This window comes from Aquarana catesbeiana, linkage group LG12 (genome assembly GCF_042186555.1).
Source record: "Aquarana catesbeiana isolate 2022-GZ linkage group LG12, ASM4218655v1, whole genome shotgun sequence".
Classification (NCBI taxonomy): Eukaryota; Metazoa; Chordata; class Amphibia; order Anura; family Ranidae; genus Aquarana; species Aquarana catesbeiana.
This window is the reverse complement of record NC_133335.1, coordinates 143,459,392-143,484,057: the sequence shown is the minus strand read 5'-3', so window position 1 is coordinate 143,484,057 and position 24,666 is coordinate 143,459,392. Positions and strand designations below refer to the sequence as shown.

Here is a 24,666-nt window from a genome sequence, read left to right as displayed (position 1 = left end):
ACATCTCAATTTTTGACAACTGATATTTAATAGACTTCAATCTCTGTTTTGTGACATATACCTATTACTACACAGCGCTGAGATAGGAGAATTATAGCAGCGCGAGCTTTCCCCTTTTGTTTTTTGATAACATGTGAGTCTAGTCTGGAGAAACTGCTCCAGATGCACAAGGAAATGTTAGAAATGATGACCCTAGTGACTGCTAAACTGGTTATGCCACGTGAGAAAGAAGTCCCAACCCTCAAGACTCTGACGAGTACTACTACTAATCAGACCGTAAAACCAGCAAAGAAAAAGATCTGCTTTAAATGTGGAGGAGTGGGACACTATCGTCGAGTATGTCCAAGTCCAACAGAACCTGAGGCAGAACCACAAAAGCCGGCGGAAAACTTCTGAGGGCCCCAGTGAAGGAGTCAACTAGGCGCCCTGTCACAGCAGTCAACTCCAAACCCACCTGTACTCACCAGGCTCAATCGGCCACAGCTAAGCTGAAACAGAGAAAAGAAACTTCACGTAAGCAAAGCATGAAGGTACAAGCCACCAGACGGGGAAAACGTGCTAAAGCAAATGGATTTCCTCCCAAGCTAGTGGGACCTTCTCCGATTATCCCGATTCAGATAGAAGGGATATACACTAAAGCCCTGTTGGACACTGGAGCTCAAGTGACTCTGCTATACAGAGACTTTTATGAGAAATATCTCAAACATCTCCCCTTGTAGAAGCTGGAAGAGCTGGAGATATGGGGTCTAGGCACACAGAACTTTCCTTACGATGGCTACGTTCCTACTCATCAAACTTACCTTTGACCCGAGGGTGGCTGGAAAAGCCAAAACTTTTGATACCTTGGCAGTGGTGTGTCCTCGCCCTCCGGGGGCTGGTAGAAGTTCCCTCATTATTGGGACCAACACTGATCTGGTAAGAAGACTGCTCACACCACTTGTGCAGGAGAAGAGCACTCCAGCCAAGAGTGTGCACCCCATGCTAACACAGGTGTACCAAGATCTTGTGCAGGAACAGAAGGCCCCACCCGAAGGAGTGGGAAAAGTTTGGCGTCTAGACAAGAGTGAAAAGCTGGTGCAACCGGGTGAGGTAGCATGCCTAAAGGCCTCTATCAAGCTGAGTTGGAGATAGCCCGGTCCTTTCATCGTCCTTGAGATGGACAGGCAGAAAGAAGACAAGGGCTTGGAAGTTATCCCTGAAGTGTTATCAACCAAGGCACTGAAGAGAAGTAAAGGATGTATCTCAGTCAGTGTTCACAACACAACAGCCTTGCCTGTAAAGGTGCCTGCCAGAGTTCTGCTGGGACAGGTCAGCCAAGCAACCCCAGTCTCACCGTGTGGCATTGTAGGAGAAAAGGATGGAGAGATTCCCCTGGAAGAGTTCTACCCAAAGAACACGCCTCTTTCACCTGCCTGGATGGAGAGAGCAAAGAACCAACTCTTGAGATGGAAGACTGCCTTCTCAAAAAGTGAGTTCGACGTGGGGCTTGCAAAGAGTGCCGAACACAAAATTAAATTGGAAGAAAATAAACTCTTCCGAGAGAAGGTAAGGCGGATTCCATTGGGAGATCTGGAAGACCTACGGGAGCAGCTGGCTGAATTAAAAAGGGGATTATCCGAGAGTCCCGGAGTCCATATGCCTCCCCCATAGTGGTTGTAAGGAAGAAGAATGGTTCCTTGCGATTATGTATTGACTACCGAACACTAAATCGGAGGACCATTCCGGATCAGTACACCACACCTCGGATAGAGGATGCCCTACAGAGCCTAACAGGAGCAAAGTGGTTCAGCGTGCTAGATCTTAAAAGTGGGTACTATCAGATCCCCATGTGCCCTGAAGATAGAGAGAAGACCGCTTTTATTACTCCTGTAGGATTCTTTGAGTTTAATCGAATGCCTCAAGGTCTGTCTGGGGCCCCAGTGACCTTCCAGCGCTTAATGGAGAAGACAGTGGGTGACATGAACCTGATCGAAGTGTTGGTCTATTTAGACGATGTCATAGTGTTTGGCAGAACACTGGAGGAGCACGAAGAGCGCCTGGAGAAAGTCCTGAAGAGACTCCATGATGAAGGCCTGAAGCTCTCTCTGGAAAAGTGCCATTTTTACCAACCTTCAGTGAACTACTTGGGCCACATTGTGTACGCTGAAGGGGTGGCAACAGACCCACAGAAATTGAAGGCTGTCACCTCTTGGCCTAGGCCGACTAATGTGACTGAACTTAGGTCCTTTCTGGGGTTCTGTTCTTATTACAGACAGTTTGTGGAAGGGTTTACTAAGATAGCCCACCCACTCACCGAGCTGTTAACTAATCAAGAAGGAACTGAATCAGACTCAGAAGGCTCGGGGAAGCCAAAGGAAGGCCCCAGGAAGAAGAAAGAGTCCATCCAAGAAGAATGGCCTCCACAGTGCGAAGAGGCCTTCAGACAGCTGAAATGGAGCCTAACCACTGCTCCGGTTCTAGCCTATGCAGACCCTACTAAAGCCTACGAATAGCATTTAGATGCCAGCCGAGACGGGCTGGGTGGAGTGCTTTATCAGGAACATGACGGACAGCTGAGGCCCATCGCCTATGTGAGCAGAAGTCTATTCCCCGCTGAGAGGAACTATCCCACTCACAAACTGGAATTCCTGGCTTTAAAATGGGCTGTGGTAGATAAACTCAAGGATTACCTGTATGGTGCAGAGTTTGTGGTCAAGACGGACAATAATCCCCTCACTTACTTGCTCACTACCGCAAAGTTGGATGCCACCAGCCATAGGTGGTTGGCTGCACTCTCAGCTTTCACATTCAGCTTGAAGTACAGACCAGGAATTGGAAAAAGAAATGCGGATGCATTGTCAAGACGATCTCACTGCTCTCAGGGTCAATCAGAAGAATGGACCCAGCTCACCCCAGAGAGAGTGAGAGCCCTTTGTGATGGAGCACAACAGCAAAGTAAAGGTGGGGCCAGAGCTGAAGAAGTTGGAGTTTCTGCTGCCGGGGTGCCTAAGTGTTACTGTGATGTTACTCAGATTGCAGAAGAGGGTTTACCAAAGCTGTCCAGAAGGGATCTTCGGTTAGACCAACAGGAAGACTCACTTTGTAGCCTCACTTTTTCACTTGCACACTTGGACTATTTTGTTTAAACTGTTTGTGTATATTTACAGTTTATATTCACGTCTTTATACAGCCATTATAGCTGCACGTATAAGGTCACATTTATGTCAGTATTTTTATATGTGATAGATTTGAAGCGCGAAGTCCTCTTATAGTTTCTACTTTGTTGAGTGTAGTGTGAACACTTTTGATTTTGCTGCAGTCCTTAGAGACATCATCACCACTACTCACGCTGACACTTTGCACAATATCCATTTATTTGTTTATGTATTTATTTAATTTTTGGATGTAGACACATTCCTTTACTCTACACAATCACATTCACTTTGTAGCCTGGCACTGAAGGCTTTGGAGAGCAAACACTCTCACCTACTTCTCGAAAGCACTAAAAAAGAATCTCGCCTTTAACACAAGGAGTGGGAGCGGTTGGAACTGAAACAAGGGGTGGTCTACCAAAGGGGCCCCTCTGAAGACGGTGAAGAGAAGTGGCAATTGCTTCTACCAGAGAAACACCGAGAGAAGGTACTGATTGCTCTGCATGATCATCATGGCCATTTAGGAGCAGAAAGGACTTTCCAGCTGGTGAGGGACAGGTTCTACTGGCCCTACATGAGGACAGAAGTAAAGGGCTACTGTCACTCATGCCTCCGGTGCATAAAGAGGAAGACCTTGCCTCAGAGAGCTGCCCCAATGGGCCATTTGGAGAGCCAAGGACCAATGGAGCTAGTCTGTATAGATTACCTGTGTGTGGAATCCGACCTAAGTGGAAGAGGGAATATCTTAATAGTCACCGATCACTTCACCCGTTATGCCCAGGCATTCCCTACCAAAGTCCAACAGGCATCTACAGTGGCGAAGGTTCTGGTGGAAAAGTTTTTTGTCCGTTATGGTCTACCACAAAGGATTCATTCCGATCAGGGGAGGGACTTCGAGAGTACTCTGATTCAAAGACTGTTGGATCTCCTAGGTATCCGGAAATCCAAGACCACTCCATACCATCCACAGGGAGACCCTCAGCCGGAGAGGTTTAACCGGACTCATCTAAACATGTTGGGGACCCTGACCTCTGAACAAAAACCGCATTGGAGCAGACACATCACTGCATTAGTACATGCCTATAATAGTACAAAGAGTGATGCAACAGGATGCTCCCCCTACCGATTAATGTATGGGAGAGAAGCCTGACTACCAGTAGACTTGGCCTTTGGAACCAGCCTAGATCATACTTCAGCGACCTCTCACCGAGGGTATGTGGATAGGTTGAGGAAGAGTTTAAAGACGACCTATGACAAAGCTCAAGTCACATCAGACCGCAGAGGGTACAGAAACAAAAAGAACTTTGATCTCAAGGTACGGGTTCAAGACTTACAACCCGGTGACCAAGTCCTGCTAAGGAATTTGGGCATCCCAGGCAAGCAGAAACTGGCCGATCACTGAAAATCACAGCCATATATTATATGCAGGAAACTTCCAGAACTTCCAGTACATGAAATTCGGCCAGAAGGAAGCACCGGGCCATTAAAGACCTGGCACCGTAATCACCTTCTGCCTCTCACGGAAGCAGTTAGGATTACCCCACAAGAGGAGCTACCATCCACATCTACTGTTGTACACAGACCAGTAACCAAACTTCAGCCTGGGCTTTTAGCTACTGGAGAAGAAGAAGCAGAGGAGATGGAGATAAGCTGGCTGTGGCCATCTGAAGTGTCAGAATCTGAAGCGGACCTTTCATTCCAAGCAGGGGGAGAGAATGATGGAATCCTTAGACCGGAGGCTCCTGAATTTATACCCCAAAGTAGATCAAGAAAAGACCTAGAGGAGTCTAAAGTTTTTCTGCCAGAAACAGATTTAGGAGATTTCAGTGCTGATTCTGATTCTGGATCACAAGAGAAAGAAGGAATTAAAGAACATGCCAATCTGCCTAAGATGCCAAAAGTACAGAGGACCAAAAGAGTAATTCGTCCCCCAAAGAGACTAATTTACGAGACATTGGGAGAGTACTCTGAAGGGACTCAATTCGTTGCCAGAAAAAATCCCGAAGGGCCTGATACTCCCATTATTGACTCAGAAAAACTAAACCCCATCTCACCCATTGACACACCTGTACAAGACATCAAGGTGTCGGCTGTGAGTGTACAGGACAGCTCCCCATCATGTGAGAATTGGTGGGAAGCTCCTCTGTCGGTATTATGTAACCGCATAGAAGCAAAAATGTGTAATAGAAACAAGATCTTACATATCTTTGGGGACCAAAGAGTTCAAGCAGGGAGAGTGTGTAGTGGCCACATTTTTGTTCAATAATCTAATGTTATGTTATAGCCTAGTATTTGGTGCCATCTAGCGGCTAAAATTGTGAATGGACTTTATTTTATTTTTCTTTCTAAAGAATGTGAGAAGATAATAGGAAGTGACTGATTGTTTACATTTCACATTAACTTGACCTACCCACAATGCCTAGTGACCTCCCATGAGTATTCAAGAGACCGAACTGCATTCTGGGAAGGTTATAAAAGAACTCGGTGCGGCCATCTTAGGTCTCTTGGGAACACATGGCCAGCCTGTGAGGATCTGTGTGGAGGTCTCCAGCGAAGCGCGGCGTACACCCATTGCGGAGCAATCCGATCAGAGACCCTGCAGCACATCAGTGAGCTGGACTGACAGCGAGGTAGAACTGAGGAGGATCCAGTGACGCCTGTCAGAGCCATCTGAGAGTTCCAGAACATCTCGCTGAGCAGAGCGTAGCAGCGTAGCAGTGTCGGCTGCCCGGAAACAGGACCCTCTGTACCGGAGCAGAACTGTTCTACTTTGCGGACCTGGTTGGGTGAGAGGGCTGCTGCCCAAAGTTTCATTGACATACTTTTACATATTTGCACTTATAACACAGTGCTGCTGGGACCTGTAGTCCCACAGAGGAGATTCAAAGGGATAAAGACTGAGTTTAATATAGGCCTCAAGCTTGCACTTCACTACAGTTTGACACTGTGTTATACCAAATCACTTGCACCGGAGGCAGTTACAGTGCTGCTGCACCATAACACTAGTTCAACATTCAGTTTTCTCTGACCCGGGAGTTGTTAACCACTGGATTACAAATTTAATCTACACATAGCTAGCAGAAGACTCTCTCTTTAAACGCAAGGCCTTGTATTTTATTGCTCTCCAGAGTTATTGTAATATAAAGCAGTGGGAGCTCCCTAAGGATTGTGCTATACTTTGCTAAAATAGCATTTGTCTTTTCTACAGAAACAGAGTGTGCTAAGAATGGAACAGTGCCAATAGTGAAGTCAGTTCACTCTGCCATTGGTCCCACTTCATAGACGCATTTCTAAGAGGTTAATTTAAACAATTTCCATTTGTGTAGTACTTTTGTGAATTAAATCTGTTGGCTGTCACACTACGTTGGTCTGACAGTGCAACTGCTGTAATCATTATTTTTGAAGTAGATATAGTAAAACATTATTCTTGTTTAAGTATTCCTTGTGGAGTGTTGTTTTCTTTGAATTGCTGACCAGGTGGGAGCTGGAGGTTGAAGGTAAAGACAGAAGGTATATTATATTATATATTGTGAGATTGTCTTTAAGTTTTTACCGCACATGTAATAGCAGAGTACAGGCCCAATCAAAATATCAGCAGCTCCTTCGGGGGTCAGTGCTACAAATATATAAAAAAATGAGGATCAAATGAGACATTAAAACATTAAAAACAGGAATAAATGATCATTTGAATTTAGAAATGTAGAAAAACTTTATTTATTTATTATACATCAATTATCTAAACAATTTTAAATGCACCAACCAAAAATAAAATCATAATTGGCCAATTATTAAAAGCACAAGCCATGGCAGCTATGGGAAAGTAGTATGAAAATCCCTCCTCCCACAAAGAAAAAGTGTGGGGGGGATATTTTTTTAAAGTTAGCACATATGCACCTGTATATGAGCCTCAGTAGGGGAACAATCAGTGTAGACTAGATCAAAATATGTGAAGTTGTCTCCTCCCTGTTTTAGTGTTAAACTGTAGCTTTAAACTTAAATATAAAAGTTCCTCCAAGAGGGAATCTTTGGTAAGATATGCTCCGGGATTGGTTTAAAGTTGAATATTGTTCCAAGACATCAAACTCTTCTCCAGGTTTGTGAAAGTCCAACCATATATGGATAATACCATATATACCCCATGTGGCCAGTAGCATTATAGTTCCCTTGGGTTATAGCATGAGATCAACCCATATATACAGTGCCTTGAAAAAGTATTCATACCCCTTGAAAATGTCCACATTTTGTCATGTTACAACGAAAAATGTAAATGTATTTTATGGGGATTTTATGTGATAGACCAACACAAAGTGGCACATAATTGTGAAGTGAAAGGTAAATTATAAATGGTTTTCAAAATTTTTTTACAAATAAATATATGAAAAGTGTGACGTTGTCAGAAACCATGAACCAGACCAAGACAGAAGTACAGTAAAATCACACTTGTTTATTAATAAAAATAAAAAGGTAAATAGAGCAAGCGTAGTCAAAGCATAGCCAGAGTCCAGTAACCGGATCGGGTAGTCAGCCAAGCCAGAGTTCAGTAACCAGATTGGGTAATCAGCCAGGCCAGAAGTCAGGAATCCAAGTAGAGGAACAGCAAGCAGGATAAGGAGCCAGAAGGGATGTCAGCAAAGCCAGTCTTTAAACAGGAATGCAGCAGATGGTTTCTTGTGATGTGACCAAGGCGAAGGCAGGAATGAAGTAAGCTGGAGATCTTTAAGTAGGCAGGACTGACGAGCAGATCCACAACAGCTGGGTAACTGTGGAGAGCGATGAGAGCTGGCAATTAGCCGACAGCTGAGCGGCCAGCTCAGAGAAGGAAGGGCTGAACCAGCCCTGACAGTACCCCCCTCCTCAACGACCCCTCCCCCTCGGAGGACCACCGGGCTTGAGGAGAAAACGTCTATGGAAATCACGGAGGAGGGCAGGAGCATGTACATCCAAGGATGAGACCCAGGAGCGTTCTTCCGGACCGTACCCTTTCCAATGCACCAGGTACTGTATGCACCCACGGAACCTACGGGAGTCAACAATGGATTGTACCTCATACTCCTCATGTTTCTTAACCTGTATAGGGTGAGGATGTGGCACCAAGGTGGTAAAGCGTTTGCAGAGCAACGGTTTCAATAAGGAGACATGAAACACATTTGAGATGCACATACTAGGAGGAAGGTCCAACGCGTAAGCCACTGGGTTAATCCTGCGAAGGATACGGAAAGGCCCAATAAACCGAGGTGCGAACTTCAGTGAGGAAACACAAAGTCGGAGGTTGAGAGGTGACAGCCAGACCCTGTCCCCAACCTGGTAGGAAGGTGCAGGCAGGCGTCTGCGGTCAGCATGGAGTCTGTACCTATCATTAGCATGACGCAAAGCCTCCTGGACTTGTGTCCAAGTAGAATGAAGACCACGGAGATGCTCCTCTAGCGCAGGAATACTCTGCGGAACAAACAAGTCAGGCAACATGGAAGGTTGGAAACCATAATTCGCCATAAACGGAGACAATCGGGAAGCAGAATTCAAGGCACTGTTGTGACCAAACTCTGCCCATGGTAATAGGTCTGACCAGTTGTTGTGATGGTTAGAAATATAGCAACCTAGGAATTACTCCAAGGACTGATTGGCTCATTCTGTGGCCCCATTAGACTGTGGGTGATATGCATAGGAGAAAGCAAGCTGAATTCCCAGCTGTGCACAAAAGAACCGGGACACAAACTGACTAGCCCTGTCCGAGACAATAACCTTGGGTAGCCCATGTAAGCGAAAAATCTCCCGAGCAAAAATGGAAGCCAGTTCCTTAGAAGTGGGCAACTTCTTAAGTGGAATACAATGACACATCTTTTAGAATCGGTCAACCACCATAAGGATATCTGTTTTGCCTTGGGAGTTGGGCAACTCCACAATGAAATCCATAGACAGGTGGGTCCAGGCCCTCTCTCCATTGGATAGACAGGTTGGTATGGGTTGTAGGAGGCCCACTGGAAGGTGTCGTGGAGTCTTACTCTGAGCACACACAGGACAGGCAGCTACGAAGGCAGTTACATCAGCACATAGACTAGGCCACCAGAATTGCTGGGAAATGACCGAAACGATTTGATTCTTACCAGGGTGGCCAGCTGCCTTGGGAGAATGGTAAGTCTGGAGCATGGCAGTACGGAGACACTCTGGGACAAAGCAGCGGTCACAAGGTTTCTCAGGAGGAGCATCGACCCGAGCAGCAAGAATTTTGTCACCCAAAGGAGAAGTGAGACTGGTGCGAACCATAGCCAAAATACAATCAGGAGGAATCATAGGAACCTGAACCGACTCCAACTTGGAAGTGGAGGAAAATTGTCATGACAAGGCATCAGCCCTTACATTCTTAGTACCGGGTAAGAATGAGACAATGTAATTGAAACTTGACAAGAAAAGAGCCCATCGTGCCCTTCTGGAAGAGAGGCATTTAGCCTCAGACAAGAATGTGAGATTCTTATTGTCAATAAGAATGAGAACCGGCACAGTGGTATCTTCAAGAAGATATCGCCATTCTTTCAGGGCTAAAACGATTGCCAACAGCTCTCTGTCACCAATCTCATAATTGCACTCGGCAGGTGACAATTTCTTGGAAAAGTAGCCAATAGGATGCATAGCACTCTCAGTGGTAGGACGTTGAGACAGAAGGGCGCCAACACCAGTCTCAGAAGCATCAACCTCAAGGATAAAAGGTAACGTAGGATCAGGATGTGCCAACACGGGAGCAGAAACAAAGGCAGCCTTGAAACTTTCAAAGACCTTAATGGACTCTGGACACCAACTCTGTGGGTTACCGTTCTTTCTGGTCATATCGGTCAGGGGCTTGACCAGCGATGAGAAGTTATGAATAAACTTGCGATAATAGTTGGCAAAACCCAGTAAACGCTGCAGAGGACGTAACCTTACAGGTCGAGGCCATAGTAGAACTGCCGAAAGTTTCTCTGGGTCCATCGAAAAACCAGCAGTGGAAATGACATAGCGCAGGAATTTAACCTGTTCCCGATGGAACTCTCACTTCTCCAGTTGACAATGGAGATTGTTCTCTCTTAATTTCTGAAGCAAACAACAGACATCTGTGTGGTGGCTCTCCAGGGACTTGGAAAATATGAGGATATCATTGAGATAAACCACCACACATAACTGCAACAAATCTCGGAGGACATCATTAATAAATTCCTGGAAAACTTCCGGGGCGTTACAAAGGCCAAAAAGCATTACGAGATACTCATAATGGCCTGTTCTGGTATTAAATGCAGTTTTCCACTCGTCGTCCTCCTTAATCCTCATGAGATTGTAAGCCCCTCTCAGATCAAGCTTAGTGAAAACCGTTGCTCCCTTGAGGTGGTCAAATAACTCTGTAATCAATGGGATCGGGTAGGCATTCTTAATCGTGAAACGATTGAGACCCCTATAATCAATACAGGATCTCAGTTCACCGCTCCTCTTCTTCACAAAAAAGAAATCAGCACCAGCAGGAGATGAGGATTTGCAGATTAAACCCCAAGAAAGTGCATCTGCAACATACTCCTCCATGGCTTTATCCTCCAAGACTGACAAAGGGTAAACCCGACCACGAGGGGGAGTGGCACCAGGTTGAAGGTCAATTTGCGCAATCATATGGCCGGCGTGGAGGCAAACTACCGGCTTGACATCGCTAAAATCACGGTACTCCTCTGGCAGGGAAGAGAGTGAAGAGGTACACAGGACCTTGGCTACCTTCTGGAAGCATGTTTCGCTGAATTGTGGTGACTAGGAGAGAACCTCAGCACAGAGCCAATCAAAAGAGGGGTTGTGCCTCTGTAACCAAGGATAACCAATAACCAGCGGAAACTTAGGAGAGGAAATCACTTGGAATTGGATTATCTCATGGTGAAGAGCCCCTACGGCCATGGACAACGGAACTGTCTCATGAGTCACATGGGCAAGCTGTAGAGGTCTCCCGTCAAGAGCCTCAATGGCAAGTGGAGTGTCACGCAACTGGAGTGGAATCGAGTGCTTTGATACAAAGGCAGCATCAATGAACAGGCCTGCAGCCCCGGAGTTGATTAGAGCCTGTATCTCGATAGACAACTTAGCCCAAGAAAGGGTGACCGAAACCAGGGGCTTATTCTTCTGGATAACTGGGGATGACACAACGCCACCTAAGGTCTGTCCATGACAGGACCTCAAGGTTTGGGTGTTCCTAGGACGGGTAAGACAAGACTTCAAAAAGTGACCTGCCTGGCCACAATAAAGGCACAATCTCTCCCTCCTACTAAAGGCTTTCTCATCCGCAGAGAGACGCATAAAGCACAAGTGCATGGGTTCATCTTCACTGACCGACTCAGTACCAGGAGGCATGGGAGGTGAGGGAGGCATGGGTGGGACTGCAAAGCTCGGAGACAAATGTACAGGAGCCTTCCGCAAGCGCTCCTTAAAAGAAAGTCTTTCTCTGAGTCTGGAGTCAATGAGGATGGCAAACGAGATCAAGCTCTCCAGCTCAGTGGGTATATTTCGGGCTGCTATCTCATCCTTGATGGAATCCGAGAGACCAAGAAAAAAAACAGCCATGAGGGCTTCATTGTTCCAAGCAACCTCTGCAGCCAGAGTACGGAACTCAATGGCGTAGTCGGCAACAGTTCTCGTACTCTGTTTGATGGACATGAGGCACGTGCCAGCAGAAGCAGAGTGTGCGGGAATATCAAATGCCCTTTTAAAGGAGGCTTTTGTGTCTCCCATAGAGGGTTAGCCCAGGCCGAGGCTCTCTCAGAAAGCAAAGATATCATGAACCCTACTTTGCTTCTGTCCGTGGGAAACGCCTTGCACAGAGATTGCTGCAGTCTCTGCAACTCAGGTTGTACCGGAGCAGTCACAGTAGGGGATTCCAGGTGAGCTGTGCGACTCATGAGCATTTGTAACGCCATGGCAAACTGATCCATGCAGTGATCTTGCTCATCCAATCTGGAAAAAAATATTACCAACAAGTGGATTGACTGTATCTTCTGAATTCATGGCCTTCGCCTACTGTCAGAAACCATGAACCAGACCAAGACAGAAGTACAGTAAAATCACACTTGTTTATTAATAAAAGGGTAAATAGAGTAAGCGTAGTCAAAGCATAGCCAGAGTCCAGTAACCGGATCGGGTAGTCAGCCAAGCCAGAGTTTAGTAACCAGATCGGGTAATCAGCCAAGTCAGAGTTCAGTAACCAGATCAGGTAATTAGCCAAGCCAGAGTTCAGTAACCAGATCGGGTAATCAGCCAGGCCAGAAGTCAGGGATCCATGTAGAGGAAAAGCAAGCAGGATAAGGAGCCAGAAGGGATGTCAGCAAAGCCAGTATTTAAACAGGAGCGCAGGAGATGGTTTCTTGTGATGTGACCAAGTGAGCTCTTTAAGTAGGCGGGACTGATAAGCAGATCCACAACAGCTGGTTAACTGTGGAGAGAGATGAGAGCTGGCACCTGGCAACAGGCTCATCACCACAGACCAGCAAGCCAATATAGTCTTTAATGACCCACACAGCAAACATATTCACTTATGGCACAGGCGGTTGGGACACAGAAGTCCAGAAGCTATAAAGGACATTATAAAAAGAGGTTTATCAGAAGATTTAACAATAGCGCCTTGCAAAGTGCTCATGAAATGCAAGTGCTGCATTGAAGCAAAAGCCACACGTGCTCCCCTTCACAGACTTCTCAAAGAGAAACCACCCACCCCTGCAGCTCATACACAGTGACGTATGCGGTCCAATGAAAACTCCCACATCAGGTGGGAACAGATATCTACTGACCTTCATTGATGAATTTTCCAGGTACACAACTACTTATCTGATGAAACACAAGAATGAAACATCAGAGAAACTTCAAGAGTTCGTTGTCATATCTAGCAACAAATTCCAATGCAAACCAGGAATAATACACACTGACAATGGAGGAGAATAACTAAGTGGCCTCATATCTTAAGAGACAAGGAATAGTACACCAGACAACCACACCACACACACCTAAACAAAACGGTGTAGTAGAAAAAAAAAATCACACTCTTATAGAAATGGCCAGGTGCATGTTGTCGGACGCCAACCTACCTCACAAGTACAGGATGAAGCAGTCATGACTGCAACCTACCTACAGAACAGACTACCCTCAAAAGTCATTAAAAGTACTCCAATCGAAATGTGGCATCAAAGCCTAGCACAGGGCACATCAGAGTGTTTGAATTTAAAGCATATGCCTATATTCCAAGTGAAATGCAATCCAAGCTGGAGAACAGAGTCATAGAGAGCATTCTAGCAGGCTACAGTGAGCAAACTTATGCCTCGTACACGCGATCGCACATTCCGACAACAAAATCCATGTTTTTTTTCCGACGGATGTTGGCTCAAACTTGTCTTGCATACACACGGTCACACAAAGTTGGTTGGAAATTCCGAACGTCAAGAACGCGGTGACGTACAACACATACGACGAGCCGAGAAAAATGAAGTTCAATAGCCAGTGCTGCTCTTCTGCTTGATTCTGAGCATGCGTGGCACTTTGTGCATCAGAATTGTGTACACACGATCAGAATTTACGCGAAAGGATACTGTTGTCGGAAAATTTGAGAACCAGATCTCAAATTTTGTGCAACGGAAATTCCTAAGGAAACTGTCCGATGGAGCCTACACATGGTCGGAATTTCAGACAAAATGCTCCCATCGAACATTTTCTGTCGGACAATCCGACCGTGTGTATGAAGCATAAGAGATACAGAATCCTACATTCAAAGACTGACAGAGTGACAACAAGCCCTAGTGTTTATTTTGATGAGAGCCCATCATCAGAAACACCAATCCCTGAAAGCTGTGAAGTGAATATGCCAAGCAAACCAGAAGAAAGGGTCGACCTGTATAGGAGTCAGAACAAGAGTTGGAACTCACAATGCCTTAATAAAGTTCCCCACCAGATCCTGCTGAACTGCCTGAAGCCAGAAGATCCACTCGGACTTCAAAGGGGATACCACCTCGCAAGCTTTCATACACTGTTTAAACACACAGCATACTTGAACCTAGATCCTGGGAAGACATAGAAAAAATGATAAAACGTAAAGCCAATAAATGGAAAGAGGCAGCAGAAGAGAAATTAAAGTCACTTCAGAAAAATAAAACCTGGACACTCACAGAGCTCCCTCCTAACCGCAAAACTATAGGAAGTAAGTGGACTTTCAAAGTAAAGCCAGACGCAGAAGGGGATATCCACAAATATAAAGCCAGACTAGTTGCCAATGATTGCTCCCAGAAGGTCGGTGAAGATTATGATGAAACATTCACTCCCATTGTAAAACACTCCACCATCAGAGCACTTCTTAGCGTTGCAGCCAGGAAGGGCATGCAAGTCAAACACCTAGTTGTTAAAACTGCTTTCCTATATGAAGATATTAAGGAAGATCTCTACATGGAGGAACCACCAGGGTTTGAGCAAGGAGACAACATTGTGTGTAAACTTCAGAAGAGCATCTATGGTCTTAAGCAATCTGCAAGGATGTGGAATGAGAAAGTGAATGAAGTGCTTACCAGAGAGGGGAAGTAAAGCAGACCCCTGTCTCTACTTCAAGATTCAAGGAGACAGATGGATATACATCCTTATCTATATCAATAACATAAACTGTTTTGAACAGGAAGGGGATTATAGTCAGATAGTTCACAAGCTGAAAGGAATTTTTTAAATCAAAGCATTAGAGAACATTAGTTACTATCTGGGAATCCATAAAAACAAACATGGACAGTGGCGCTAGACCAATGTAAATTTGACACCTGGATACAAGTTGTATATATATACACACACACACATACAAATTCGGTGTATAAATTATGTAAAAACAAACATGGAGAGTGGCGCTAGACCAATGTAAATTTGACCCTAGGATACAAGTTGTTTATATATATATACACACACACACACACACAAATTCGGTGTATAAATTATGTAAAAACAACATGGACAGTGGCGCTAGACCAATGTAAATTTGACACCTAGAGACAAATTGTATATATACACACACACAAATTCTGTGTATAAAATATGTTAAAACAAACATGGACAGTGGCGCTAGATCAATGTAAATTTGACACCTGTATACAAGTTGTACACACACACACACACAAATTCGGTGTATAAATAATGTAAAAACAAACATGGACAGTGGCGCTATATTCAGCTCCCTGTCAGCATGACTGAAACGCAGTAAAAAGAGTAATGCAGTACCTCAAAGGAACAATTCAGATGAAGCTGTGGTTACCAGCAACATCAAATCCAAAACTGGTCAGATACGTGGACGCTGATTGGGCCGGGGACTGCACAGACTACAAATCCACAAGTGGATTCATCTTGCAGTATGGATAAGGAACTATAACTTGGTCTAGTCAAAAGCGAGTAACTGTCGCTCTATCTTCAACTGAAGCAGAGTACATTGCAGCAGCACACACATGTCAAGATGCAATATGGATTTGTCAACCTTTTCTGGACATTGGGATAGACATGTCAAAAGCAATTCCCCGATGAGGATGGGTGTGTGCTGTTGTTGTTGAGGTGGGGGAGGAGCACGATCGTGGGGCCAGACTGAGCGGACAAGGGAGGCTCCAGGTGGACAAGCTGCAGCCAGCAGCGTAAGAGGCCAGGACATGTGTCAGAGGTGAAAGCCCACTGCACCCCCAGAACATCTCCAGGACAGCGGGTGCTCGAATAGGCAGCCGGCCTGATATTGGAGGAGGAAGAGGGACAGCAGCCCTGAGCACAAGAGAGAACATAGAGCAACACACCTGGAGGACCCCCTCCTACACCCCCCCCCAGACTTGGAAGGAACCTGCAGGGGGAGAGGTGAGTAGACAGTTATGAGCTTTGTATGTGATCAGCCTATGCACTGCTAACTGAATGTGAAAACTTTGCTGAAAGAGTGAAATTCTGCATTTGCATGTGAAAACCTAATTGATTGAGAAGCCTGGCATGTATATCCTTTTGTCTGCACCTGTGTGATCCTTTAATAGGGAATACATATAAGGGCGCAAATAGATTAATGGACTGTGCATAGTAAGCATTACCCTTATATATGCTGTATATGTAATCCAATCATGCTATGGTAATGGACTAGGAAACCCTATTGAAATCCTGTTAAATGTGAAAAATCTGCATCTTCAACTGCAATACCCTGCTGACTTTGAAAACTTCATTTGTGCATTTTCTCACCCGTTCTAGTGCGACCTCCTTAAATAAGAGAGGTGACCAAACTGATGAACGGACTATTGCCCCGTACACACGGTCGGATTTTCCAATGGAAAATGTCCGATCGGAGCGTGTAGTCGGAAATTCCGACCGTGTGTGTGCTCCATCGGACATTTTCCATCGGATTTTCCGACACACAAAGTTTGAGAGCAGGAGATAAAATTTTCAGACAAAAAAATCCGATCGCGTCAATTCCGACCGTGTGTGGCCTGTTCCGACGCACAAAGTGCCACGCATGCTCAGAAGAAATTCCGACATGGAACAGCTCGGTCTGGTAAACTTAGCGTTCACAATGGATACAGCACTTTCGTCTCGCTGCAATGTTAAAAATGGTTTAATACAGCGCACTCTCTTCTTCTTTATAAAGTGACAAGAATTAAGTAGTTTTGCTGCTCATATTCACACAGACTTCTCGCAAACTTATTTTTGTGTTTTTTTCTTGGGATTCCCGGAATATATTGTTATTTGTCACATCTGACAGAATTTCTTTTATTTTTTTATTTTTTTTGTGATTTAAAGCCATTTTTGGTTTAGATTTTATGTTTGTATTTTTTCCAAGGCTGATCTTTGTTTAATGTTATTTTTATTTTTACTACAGACTATTTTTGTGTGTGTTTTGTGTGTCAAGTTACCACAACACCATTGATATCTTTTATTATTTAATCTCAAGGAGATTGTTTGTTGTTGGTGTCCCTTGTTAATTTCACATTGTATTTTTGAAATGTACCTGAATCCTCACAAACAAACTGTCCTTTTTGAAGTAAAACACACATAGGCAAGTATAATTCAAAACAAAATTCCTTTATTAAGGGCTCAGAACCAAACAAAGAGGGAGGCAACACTGGATAAACATGAGAAATTAGCGAAGCCTGGGACCCCCAGGGCAGACATCAATTCTTGAACATCAAAATTGGTGGCCTGAGGAGTCCATATGTAAGGGAGGGCAGTCCCAGAGATCCGGAAAGCAGCAGATGACATCTGTGTCCCCAGGCTGTGATACCACAAGAGGCTGCATCTTTTGGCCGACCAGACTGGATCCAGGGTCCTCACTTTCTGGTCTTCCTTCCACGCTTCATTCTGGGCTGTGGCTCTGCTGTTGGAGATGTGGCAGGAGGAGGAGTAGGATCTGGAGGAGGAGGAGGACTGGGAGGACCTGGAGGAGGAGGAGGAGGAGGACCTGCAGGAGGAGGAGGAGGACCATCTGTGAGTTCGCAAAGGTGTGTCTGAGATGTAATTTGGCCCCTCATACCTTTATTAAGAGCCTCCAATATGAGCGACTCACACATGAGTTGTTGTCCCTCCTCCATCCTCTGCATTTTAGAGGAAATGATGGCAGCAATGTCCTCCTCCACGGTGTGTGGTACTCCCAGGGCCTCTGTAGCTCTCCAAAAGAGGCCTATGGCAGCCTCCTCTAGGGCACTCCTCCTCCTGCCACTTTCTCTTTCCAGGTGTTGGGGAGGGACCGGCATATCAGGCAGGCGGCTCGGCCCAGCCACCTCCTGGCTGAGACTTCCCTTTGTATGAAAAAGGGACGTGGTTTTAGTTTTTGCATCATCAATCACAATCCTAAATTAGTACTCCAAACTAACATCTAGTTAACATCATTGATTGGACAACCAGCAATATTTAGAGGAATGCTATACCTGGCTCAATCTGGGCTCCTCCACATGTTGTTGCCTGGAAGGCCCAGGTTGGGCGTCAGAAGCCTCAGCTGGGGGGGAAGGAAGCGTGGAAGGAAGACTGGAGAGTGATGACCTGGGTTCAGTCTGGCCTGCCAGAAAATGCAGCCTGTCATAGTACCACATCCTGGGGACATAGATGTCATCTGCTGCTCCGGATCTCTGCGAATCCCGGACTTTCTGGCGCTCCCTTACATATGTGCTCCTCAGGCCACCAATTAGGATCTTCAAATATGTGATGTCTGCCGTGGGGATCACCTGCTTCACAATTTCCAACAAATGATCCAGTGCTGCCTTCCTCTTTGTTTGGTTCCTGTAATGTGGGTGGTTGATCTCCCACAGACATGGCAACTCCCTTAACATATCAATGAATATTGACATGAAGTCATTATCTTTTAATAAGATATCCATGTTCACTGCAAGACACAACACAAGACAAAGCCTAATGTCAGACAAAACTCTCCTAATCTTGTTACAATATAGGCCTCAATCTAGAAGCAGTATAGGCACAAGTTTGTCTCTTACCTTCGTTCTTACGATCGGCGCGTCCAATGCTCCTTCGTCCGCTCACAGATCGTACGTACTACGCACGCGTGTTACGCTTTATACACACCGCGCATACGTGTAACTCCGCCCGCCCCTGACGTTCTTTCTAGTCTATTCCCCGCCCCTTTTCGTTTGGCGCAGTGGGTGAAGAGCACATGGCGGAGTCAGAGCAGGTGCGTGCTAATTATAGCAACGAGGAGGAGGAGGAAAGCCCGGATCCGGACACGTCCCGATCCAGAAGGAGACGATTTAAGGCCACAAATATCTCCTTTGGGGAGATGTTGGAGATGGTGGACATCCTGAAGAAGGCTGACTATGACGGAAAGTATGGGCCTTACCCCAACCCCAATATCAGAAAGGCCAAGATCATGGCAAAAGTGGTCAAAAGTCTGCACAGGAATTTCGGGGTACGATGATCGAAAGATCAGCTCAGGAAGCGGTGGTCGGACCTAAAATTAAGAGAGCCCGAGCAGTAGTGAAAGATCCGGAGAGTGCTGCAAAAAAGTAAGTAGTTGTGCTGTGTTCCTATTCTTTTTGTCTTTATTGTGTTCGTGCTGCTCCATATGCTTTTCTTAATTGTACAGTTTAAAATGTCAATTTTAATGTTCATGGGCCCATTATTCGTTCGTATCAAACATTTTTTTTTTTCGCAATCTAAAACACCATTGTTTAGGCCATATGCATTTTCCTACATTTTTTAGGACCTACTTGGATGCAAAATATTTGGTTGTGTAGATGGGTTTGTTACTAGAATGAAATGCAAATTAGATTCTGTGCAAGGAGAGGACACTGAGCAGCTGTTTTCACATCTGGACGCTGGAGCACTAGTGTGGGACACAAGAACACCATTTTTATTAGGGGGGGCACACAGGTGCTCCAGTGTATACTATAAGGGGGTCTCCATCTGTGAAGCTTGTACTAAACAGGTAAGTATTGCAGGTTGATAAAGGACAATAAAAAAGCGACATCTTGGAACTCTGCTAAAATTGACAATTGTACCCCACTTCCAAGCAATGTTTCCTATTTATAGTTCTACCATCAAATCACTGTGTGCTAATTATACCATTTTTGTTTTACATAGGGGAGAAAAGACTCGGAGGACACCCCTCATCCGAGGAGACCAGAGACCCCCCACCTGTGGAAGAAGGTGAAATACCCCCAATCCAAGTGGAGCAGGAGGAGGAAGAAGATGTGGTTGAAATTGGCACCACAACAGGTGAGTGTCTGCGACCACAGACTCAGGTAAGAGATGGATGCTGGCAGATTTTTGATACCTGTTTTTGTTTGGTTTCTCTCTTTTTAGGTGATCGTGTTGTTAGGGATCGAGATCCTTTCACATCAGAAAGTGCCCAGATCCTGATCGGGGAGATCATGGGGTGTAATTTAGAATTGGAGAACATCAAGACAAAAATCAATGATGTGATTCAAAAAAATAATAACATCATTGATGTTTTGGGGCGAATTTAATACCTCACAAAATCACTTTTGTTTTTGTGTGGTACAATGTTTAAAATATTTTTGCAATGTTTCGAAAAGCCAAATTTGGAGGATGCACACAGTGTGCCAACATGTGCTATATGCCATCACGGGAGATCAATGGACGTGTTTTGGGGGTGCAACCCCTTCCTCAATAATAAAGTAGCAGTGAGGAAGGGCTTGCTCCCCCAAAACATGTCCCTTGATCCCCCGTGATGGCAGCTAGCACATGTTGACATTCGTAAATTGGTGTGCATCTTCCAAATTTGGCTTTTCAAGGGGTGATTTGACCCCATCTGAACGCAATATCAAACACAGTTCCTAAATACTCATGTCTGATATTGCCTTCAGGTTTTACCATATGTGAACTTTGTAAGTTCAAGTTTTTTGTCTTTCTTGTTGGTTTTACACAGGCCTGTTTTATCGTAAATGGACATTTCTATTTTTGATAATGCCACCCCAAAAATTGTTATACAACAAACATGTTGGTTTGTTTTAAAAACCGTTTCTAAATGCACATGTGATTGTGCAGGTATTAAAAAGTTTGTTCCCTACTGCAGTAGTTATTATTAATTTGGAACCACTAATCAATATGAGGATAGGAGTTGCCTATCATCAATTCAACCGAGTCAATCAAGAATGTGTGGATTATTGTCTCAACGCTACAACACTTTTGTGGTGATATAATTGCTGTTTTCGGAGAAAATGGTGGTTATTTCCTAAGGGAAAATCCTCTTTGCACTACAAGAGCATTTTCATTGCAGTTTCAAGAGCACTTGTAGTATAAAAAGTGTATACGCCTTTAGTATATAACAGCCAACAGTGCTTTGTATAAAGGTTACACAATCACGCAATTTTAAGGACTCCCCACATTGCTGTCAGGCTCAGCTAAAACAAACACAAGCAGTAAATGTCCACAAAGAATTTCTTTTTTTTGCTTTTTTATTTGAAAAAGGCTTCACAAATTTGCAGGCATATTGATGGCCCCCCTACCCGCAAAGAACTCCAGGTATCGTAACCGGACCTCACGTGCACTCAGGGAGGGCAAGCCAGGACGGCCGCTTTCAAGCGCCGTCAGTGTTGTTTCAGGGATCACTCCGGCTTCAGGCCCAACTGAGCCAGCATAGTTGGCCGAATGTTTCCGTAAAAAGTTATGGAGAATACAGTACGCCATGATTATATGATTAAGTTTATACTCCGCCATATGGATAGGTGTCAGAAATAGGCGGAACCGGCTGGCCAGGATTCCAAATGTGTTCTCCACCACTCTTCGGGCTCTGGCCAGCCGGTAATTAAAAACCCTCTGTTCCGGGGTGAGGGTCCTCATCGGGAATGGCCGCATAAGATGGTCCCCCAGCGCAAACGCTTCATCAGCAACGAACATGAATGGGAGTCCTTCCACATTGTCCTCTGAAGCTGGCAAGTCCAAGCTGCCATTCTGGAGACGCCTGTAGAACTCCGTCTGGGCGATGACTCCACCATCGGACATCCGGCCATTCTTCCCCACGTCCTCATACAAGAAGTCGTAATTAGCCGACACCACCTCCAACATCACAATACTATTGAACCCCTTATAGTTGAAATAGTACGACCCTGAGATGGGTGGTGGGATGATGTGGACGTGTTTCCTATCAATTGCCCCTCCGCAGTTAGGAAAGTCCCACTGCTGGGCAAAGTGGGAGGCCGCAGTCTGCCATTCCTGTGGCGTGGAAGGAAACTGTTGAGGAAAAAAAAAAATATTAATATTTTTGCTCAGAAACATGGCAAGCAGATTAGGCACAAACATTCTGGGGCAACCTCCAGATAGCATTTATTAAGGGGAATTTAACAACACCAAAGTATAAGGTACACCTATCATATTCCCCCCCCCCTCTCATGGGCCATTTCTAACATTATGGGGGGTGGGGAAATCTTGGACAGGTAACCCTCTTCACTTCATTGAGAGATTAATGCCTAAATACAGGGTATTACTTGGAACAGCCCCTCCTTAGTTACACTATTGGCAGCCCACTGGACAGGTAAGAAGTGTCATAATACAAAGATATAAATACACACTGTACACATTTGAGCACATTTGGACATTCTGCTATTACCTATCAAGATAATAATAGGATCTAAAAAGTTTAAACACTACCATTGGAAAGTATACAGGCAGGCCCTTGCACTACATGCTTTGGGGAATTCATCCATAAATCTCACCACAAAAGAGATGGGTATAGTGTGTATGGGTTTGGCGAAGTCAGCAGATAGATGATTGAGGATAGATAGAGCATTGGTATCAGCTGACTTAGCAGTTGGGGGGAGGGAGGGTTAATAAAAATGATTTGGGGACACCACAAAAAAAAAGCCTCAGGCACTCTGCCTGAATGTAAAGCACAAATTACATTTCAAAACATTTTAGGGGGTGTTTGGGGTAAAGCACAACTATGGAGCTGATAAAATACATTGTTAAGTGACTACATGAGGTGAATATAGGGCCCGTAGAGCATGTTGGGGAGGTTAGTGAAGGACAATCTGTATGAAGGACCTACAAAATTAATTACCTAAAAAACCAGCATGCATGAGGACAAAGGGGACATTCACAGCATATTACAATCATGGTAATTAGGGAATGAGGAAAGAAATACAAGATATTATCAAACATTAAATACAATAAAATGTGATATTAAAGGCTAAAAATCTTACCTTCATATACTCCTTCTGCAGGACCTGGATGATGGCAGAACAGGTCTCTGGGATGATGATACCCAGAGCCTGGGGGGAGATGCCTGTCGAGAACTTCAAGACTTCTCCCTGTCGCCAAATACCGCAGGGTAGCGACGAGCCTCTGCTCCGGAGTGATGGCTTGCCTCATGCAGGTATCCTGCCTGCTAATATAAGGGGTCAGCGAAGCCAACAAACGGTGAAACACAGGGTCCGTCATCCTGAGAAAGTTCCTGAAATCATCAGGATTATTCTCACGGATCTCACGGAGCAAAGGCATATGAGAGAACTGGTCACGCTGAAGCAACCAATTCTTGGTCCATGAACTCCTCCCCACCCTGTTCATGGACTGGACTTGTGTCAAGGTCAGGACCCCAACACCAAGCCCTAGCACAGCACGAACTCTACGAGGAGTACGCATACACAACATGGCTAGAAAACGGTCGTCTGCTCAGAACGAAGTAACAGAACGCACTGAAGAACAGCAAGGCCTGTGAAGAGCGACCTGAAAAACAGTAACGAACAAACAAGAAGACAATGACTAAGTCACGCGGAACTTGCTTGCATGCACTGAAGAGCAGATACAAACCCACAAGCACAAACTGAATGGCAGAAAACGATCTGAAAGCCACGAGTCTGAAAAAGCGCGAATCGTCTCTCACCAAACTTTTACTAACACGAGATTAGCAAAAGGAGCCCAAAGGGTGCCGCGCTTAGTTCTGCACTGGCCTTTTCTAGTCTCGTCGTACGTGGTTTACGTCACCGCGTTCTTGGCGATCGGAAATTCCGACAACTTTGTGCGACCGTGTGTACGCAAAACAAGTTTGAGCCAACATCCGTCAGAAAAAATCCTAGGATTTTGTTGTTGGAATGTCTGATCAATGTCCGACCGTGTGTACGGGGCATTAGAGCAGGTGGTATTATTTTTGCACGGGCCTGTCAAGAAATCTGTTTATGTCATGGCAAGCAGACTGTGAAACTCTGTTGAAGGGAAAATCTATGTACTTGCACCTTGTAAACCTGGTTAAATGAGAAAATCCGGTATATGTATCCCTCCCCCCAGATAAGAAATACCAATAAGGGAGAGGTGAGCAAACGAACTTTAAGCAGCAAGTAAACACCCTTAAACATTTTATGAACGTTATCTGCTTATGCACGGGTTATTGAATGTGAAATCTTGTTAAATGGGAAAACCCTGCACTGGCCTATGGGCCAGTAATTGATGGTGAAACCCTGTTAAATGTAAAAATCTTGCATTTACCTGCGCAAATTTTATGGACTGTAAAAAACTTTTACATGCGCATCTGTGTATCTGCTCCAGTGTACCCCCTGAAATCTGTTGATGCGATGGGGCACATGCGCGGCAGCCTGAGGTGAAGGTAATGTTACCTTAGAGCTCCGCTCCGCGGGAATTTTCATCGGAGGACTACAGGTCCCAGTGAACCAGCAAGTATCCCAAAACTGCAGAAAATCCTACCTAATACTGTCAGCTTCACTGACAATGGTCTTGAGAGCTCCTAAAACGAAAATTAAAGCAGGAAAAACGAAGGAAACGGCACACAGGCTGGCGGCTGGAATGGCGACGGCATCCTCTCCCCCACAGCACAGCGGTGAATACACTAAAAAATCTTTACCTCACAGTCAGCACAGCGGTGAATACACTGGAAAATCTTTACCTCACAGTCAGCACAGCGGTGAATACACTGAAAAATCTTTACCTCACAGTCAGCACAGCGGTGAATACACTGGAAAATCTTTACCTCACAGTCAGCACAGCGGTGAATACACTGAAAAATCTTTACCTCACAGTCTGAAGACACAGGCTGCTAACGGTGAGTCTGAGTCTGAATATAAATACTGTGAATTACAAGCTGCTACACAGTCTGACA

General features: G+C 45.0%; 1 pseudogene; it reads left to right on the top strand.

Annotated features, from left to right (window-relative positions):
* The window catches only part of LOC141113367 (uncharacterized), a 125,331-nt pseudogene that overhangs the window by 54,597 nt on the left and 46,068 nt on the right, over positions 1 to 24,666 (top strand).